This window comes from Gossypium raimondii, chromosome 11 (genome assembly GCF_025698545.1).
Source record: "Gossypium raimondii isolate GPD5lz chromosome 11, ASM2569854v1, whole genome shotgun sequence".
Classification (NCBI taxonomy): domain Eukaryota; kingdom Viridiplantae; phylum Streptophyta; class Magnoliopsida; order Malvales; family Malvaceae; genus Gossypium; species Gossypium raimondii.
In genome coordinates, this window is record NC_068575.1 from 48,385,500 (window position 1) to 48,392,131 (window position 6,632).

Below are 6,632 nucleotides of genomic sequence, written 5' to 3' on the forward strand. Positions count from 1 at the left end.
GGTTATTATGAGTCACACTAATTCAAGTGAAATCCTATAGTTTTGATATAGATCCCTCCGTCAGGCTGTCGCCTTTCTCTTGTTATGTCTTATCGGACCATATTCCCGTCTTCCACTTTATCAAGAAATCCCTTTTCCATGACAAGCTCTCTATTTAGCAACTGAATGTTAATCAACACCCTTTTCTATGATGAAAATGCAATACAATCACAGCCAAACAAAACAAACAAGTTAGTACATTTCATACAAAGCTAGAATTCAAAGCAAAAAATAATAGAACACATATTTGGGTGACCACTAGAGGTTTGATATGGTTTTAACTAGGGTAGGCTCTTAGGGCTCATTATATGTGGTTCGGTTCTAAAGTAAGGGTACATGAACCAGCAGATTCCCCGATCTTCACCAATTATAGGCTCATACAGACCGAGTTTAGTTCAGGGAAATACATTTCCCTATGGCTTTACGTAGATAAAAATCTCACGAAGACATAGGTACGGATGTATCCCGAAAGTGATCCACTATCCTATACGGAGGTGAAAACCTCATGAAGGAATAATTTTTCACTCCCACTTAACAAGGGAAAAATCGAACGATTATGTAATGCAATATGCAGAAATACACCAAGAGCAACTCTCAAACCAACAAAACATATGCCTTAGATTGTTATGTAACCTGAGCTATCAAAGACAAAACATGAAGGATGAAATGCAATAAATGGATCGTTAATTTAAACCAAATTATCAACTTTTGACAAAAAGACCAAAAAGTAATCAACTCGTGGCTTGACTCTCTCATTTTGTCCCTAGTGGAGTCACCAAGCTGTCGAAACCTATTTTTTGAGATCGACATTATGTTTTAAAAAAACGAAAATTAAGTTGTCACCAACCCCTTTTCTTTAGGTGTGATTGGATCACCTTAAAACTCATTTTAATAAAATGTTAGACTTATTAGAATGATACTTTCGATCTACGAAATCCATGAATTGAGTTCGGGATTCGATTACGCACAAAGAAGGATTATCACCCTCGTAACGCCCAAAATTGGTACCTAGTTAATTAATTGATGTCCTAGTCTCGATAATTGAAAATTTGAAGTGAATTTAAAACACGATCCCACCTTGCATAATGATATAATTAAATTCACTTAAGTAAATCAAAACATATGTGAAATGCCTTCTTATCTCGAGGTAAACAAAAAGGTCACGTTCCGTAAGTTAGGACACGACGTTTTGAATCCTCAAAAATAAGCTTGCTCATTATTTGATCATTGATTAAATCTCATGTGTTTTCGTTTTAAAAGGGACGTTCGGTTATCTAGGTTCAAGGAGGATCTTGGACCTCGTAAGTTATGGCACGACTTCTCGAATCTCCAAATACGAACCATTGCCTTAATTTTAAAAATTTCCTTTATCGAATAATAATAAATGTAACATTTAAAACAACGCGTATTTATCTTATTTGGGTATAGTACAACAATGGATAAATATATCTAAACACGAGTCGTGACATGATTATAATGAAATAAAATGGAATGGTAGTGTATAAAAATGGAACGATGATATATGAAAAATAAAATGTCGTGCTAGTGAATGACAATAATATAAATATAATAAGAAAACCACTTCATAATAATAATGGCGATAATCATGTTATATTTACTACTCTAATACTAATATAAATAATTAAATAAAAATAAATAATAACAATAATATAACAACAAAATATGCGAATAAAAAGAACAACACTAATTCTAAATATAAAAAGAATAAATATAAAGGAAGATAATTTATAAAAGATTGAAAATAAAGGACTAAATTGAAATTTAAACAAAATTAAAAGTAAAAATCATAACAAAATAAATAAATTAAACAATAAAATAGAGTAAAGGACTAAAATCAAATGCGCAAAAAAGGATAGGGACTAACTAGGAAATTATTCCCCTATCTCTTAAACGCACCATTCCCAGGAGACCAAATGGTCAAAGGACCGAAATGAAAAAACAATAAATTTAAAAGGATAAATTTTAAAAAAACAAAAGGCTGAAATTAGGACCAGATTGAAAAATATTTAAAAAGTGGAGGGACTAAAAATGCAAATATTCCCTTTTAAAAAACACGCGAATCCTAAGGGTGGTTCGGGTCGGCTGAAATGACACCATTTCAGGTACCCATTTCCTGAAAATGGCCCAAGGACCAAAATAAAAATAAAATAAAATTAAAAAAGGAATAGGACTTGATTGGAAACCGCTTAAAAATGGAAGGACTAGGGTTGCAATTATACCCTAGTCGTAAAAACACGCGAATCCTGAGGTGTCGGGTTGGTCTCCAAAACGATGTCATTTTGGGACTTATGAACGCCGATCAAAACGGCATCGTTTAACTTGACCTATATAAACCAAAAATTTTTACAAAAAATTCATTCTGCCTATTGTTTTAAAAAACAATTTTAAAAACCATTTTCTTTCTCTCAGTTTTTTAGTCCGGCCTAGGGTTTCACCATCGATCCACCGCGACTCCGCCATAGCCGCCGATCATCCACGACTGCAACCGTCGCCTCTAGCAGTCGGAGTAAAAAATTTGCCCTTTTTAGTCTCTTTTCTAAAAAAAACCCTCAAAACCCAGATTGAAACCGAGTATTTTCTAAATTCAAAAAAAAAAAGAAAAATAAAAAGTGAAGGAAAACCTTCGGCCTAAAAAGTGAAGGAAAACCTTCGGCCTCACTGCGTTCATCGAACTCTCGTCAGAACCCTAATGGGTTTTAAGGTGTTTGGGTTGCTAGAGATAGTCGTTGTAACAGCCCGTTTTTAGTGAAATCAGAACAGTGATTTCGAGACCACAAATCCTAGTCCAAAAGAAAAATTATTTTAATATTATTTTATTATATGCATTATAATTGAAATATCATATGAAATTTTGTAGAGAAATTTTATTGGTTGCATGTCTATTTAGATGGAAAGGACCAAATTGCATAAAATGCAAAAGTTGAGTTCTAATAGCTATAGGTATCAAATAATTATGGGATTCAAAATTGGAAATAAACCATTAAGAGGAGTTAGTAGATAAGTATGATGATTCATCCATAAAAATATAAATAAAGAAAAAGACAAAATTGGAAAGATGAAAAATAATAAAATAAAAGAAAATATCATCATATTATCATCTTTCCCAAATAAAAATCCATGGAAACCCTAGCTATGGTTATTGAGTTCTAGCAAGCTTATTTTGCTTAATTAGGTATGTTTTCTTGTCCCGTTTTTAGTAATTTTTATATTTCCGATATCATAATAGCTTAATTTAGCTATCTCGAGGATTAATTTGCAAAGTTATCAAAGTACTAGGGTTTTGCTATGGATGGGTATGTATGAATTATGAAATTTATGGTAGAAAATGAAAGGTTGTTGATAGATAAACAACTTTTGTAAAGTGAATTTTGATGAAATTGTGATGTAGGGACTAAATTATAAAGATGTAAAATTCATGGAAAAATTATAAATTTTATGAAATACATGGGTTGTTAATGTTACATGTAAAAATCGGTTAGGCTTGGAATAAGGGTTAGATTGCATGAATTTCATTTTCTGAGCCTAGGGATGAAATCGTAATTTTTCCTAAGATGTGAATTGGATTGAATTGAATATGAATTGTATTAAATTGAGTTAAATTTACTCGTATAGATTCGAATAGACAAAATACGGAATTAGATCGAGGAAAAGAGAAAGTGTCTGTAATAGCCTAAATTCAATGTTATCGGAACAGTGGTTTTGTAACCACAAATCCAATTTAAAGAGAAATTTATTTTAATATTTTTTGCATGAATATTGATATGATAGGAAAATCGTATGAAAATATCGATAGAAAAATTTTACCGATTTAGTGGTTAGTTAGAAAAAGAAATTATTGAAGAAATTGGGTAAAAACAAGGTATCGAGACCTTGATCTTGTAAAACCGAGTCGGAAATATTTTTATAAATATTTATGAAATGTTAGTAATATGGTATTAAAATTTCGTTAGAAAATTTTAATGTTTGGGTAATCAATTAAGTGAAAAGAACTAAATTGAAAAATGTGTAAAAGTTACTAGAAGGATTAAATAGCTCAATTGTTAAATGAGGAGGGGCATAAATTGTAAATAAGCCCAAAAAGAGATATTTTGGGCGGCATAAGCTGTGAAAAATCAGAAGTAGTGAAATGAGGGTAAAATGGGAAAATAACAAAATTTACTAACATAAAAATGAGACCAAATTGGAATATCTAGAATTCTCTTTATTTTTCTGCATTCTCATTAGCCAAAAACGTCCTAAGGGTTTATTCAAGCTGGTTTTTCATAATTTTTACACCAAGTGAGTTATTCCTTGCCTTTTTCTTGTAATTTTTGTGTTTCTAAGACTTTTACAACTAGGTCCTATTACTAAATTCATTAGTTTTGATTTTATGAATGAAATTGAAAGTTTCTATGAATATGTGCTGGAATTTTATGATTAAATAGCATGAAATTGAAGCTTTAATTTGTTTATTAGATGATTTTATTAGGTAATTTCAATAGAAATTGATTTGTAGGACTTAATTGTGAAAAAGTTTGGAATTAAAGTCTAGTGCTAAAATTCTAATTTCCAAAGGTTATAAAATAGTTTAAAGTGATATAATAAAGTGTTAATTGAGAAAAATCACCTCAATTGAGAGGTTAATTGAGCAGGGATGAAATTATCATTTATTGAAAGCCTAAGGGAAAAATGGTAATTAACATCATGCACTAAAACAGTTTTGGACAGCAGCAGTAGGTTAAATTTGAAAAATCACTAAAAATTGTTGAAATTTAATTAGAGGATGAATAAAATATGAAATTAAATATTATTGAGTCTAGTTTCTTATAAAATAAACGGTGTAAGCAATGAAATCGTAAATCATGAGATATAATAGATTTTGTGAGATAAGGTCAGAATGAATTCGGGTTCCCCTGTTTTGACTTTGGAAAATCATTAAAATTGTACAAAATTATTATGAGTTATAATTTATATGCTTAGAATCCTTAATTAGTCTATTTTCAGAAAAAACAAACGGAAACATCATCCAAATTCTGTATAATGAGATAATTAATTTTTAGTGAAGAGGGGTCGGAACTATCAAATAGTGAAACAGGGGAAACTTTAAAGAATAAACTGTATTTATTGGCTAAACCAAAAATTCTAAAAATTTTATGGTAAGAAGATATATGAGTCTAGTTTCGGGAAAAATTAGCGGATCTTAATTTGGAGTTCTGTATCTTAAGATTATTGATAATGTTACATATGAACATGAAATGTATTAGATTGATGATTAAATTTATTTATTTAGATCCAGAAAATTCAAATACGAAGCTAGATCGAGGAAAAGAAAAAGTTCGGGATTAGTAGATTTTTGTTTACGAACAAGTATCGAGGTAAGTTCGTGTAACTTGAATTATATTCTTAAATGCCTGAAATGTTTGTTATTGATGTGAATATTATTTGAATGTTCATTGTATGAAAATTGATGAAACACTGATATATTTGATAAAAATGGGAAGAAATCCCAGTTGAATGGAAGGAAAATTCGATGGATCTCTGAAAGGAATTGACAGTAAAAAGGATCTAGCCCGGACTGGTGGTCCTATCCTGATATAGCCCTCCCGAAGAATATGTGGAAAATGGATTTAGCCCGGACGGGTAATCCGAATTAGGGTTTGATTTTAGCCTGGACTGGTAATTCAGATCCAAGCTCATTAGAGTAATTGTCGTTGCAGGGGATTTAGCTTGGACTGGTAATCCCGACAATACTCTATGAGTTTATATTACAGGAGATTTAGCCTGGACTGGTAATCCTACTGTAATGATGAGGTTCGAGGGAGTGTGCTCTCTGAAATGGAAATGTGCACACATGAATATGAATTGACGGACCTGGATTTGTACACTTAGGTGTACCCCTGAAAATCCATCGAAATTTTGAGAAGTTCAACGGGATAAATATGGAAAAATAATAAGGAAATGGAAATCATGGAATTGATGAGCTCATCAATCATGGTATAAATTATTGATACATGGAAATTGTTGGACTAATTTGAATGTTGAGTTTGTGCATGATAAGGGAATAATGTATGGAATGGGTGTATGAATGTTTATTGCACTGTATTGAAAATATTAGTTAAGTATAATTCTTGTTACATGAACTTACTAAGCACAAAGTGCTTACCCTGTTTCTTTTTCCCCTGTTTTGTAGTGTTAAGAGCTCGGAGGTCGGATTCAGTTAGAGACGTATCACACTATCAACCTCAAGATCTCGATATATAAAGAAAATTTATTTTGGAAATTTGGAAATCAATGGCATGTATAAGCTAGTAAAGTAAATGTTAATGTGAAATGAATGTATGGTTAGCCATTGGTATGGCTAACAAATTTTGGTTTTGGTATGTGATGAGGTTATCTTATGAATACGTTAAATCTATCTTGAAAATATGTTGAAATTGATTGGTTGTGTTGGATTGGTCTCGGTTTAAAATTGCAGAGAATATTAGATACTTGTAAAAAGGGTTATATTGAATTTTAAAAAAAATTGGGATTTTGCGAAAAATTTATTCGGTAAAATTTGGTAATGCCTCATACTCTATTTCGGCGACGAATAT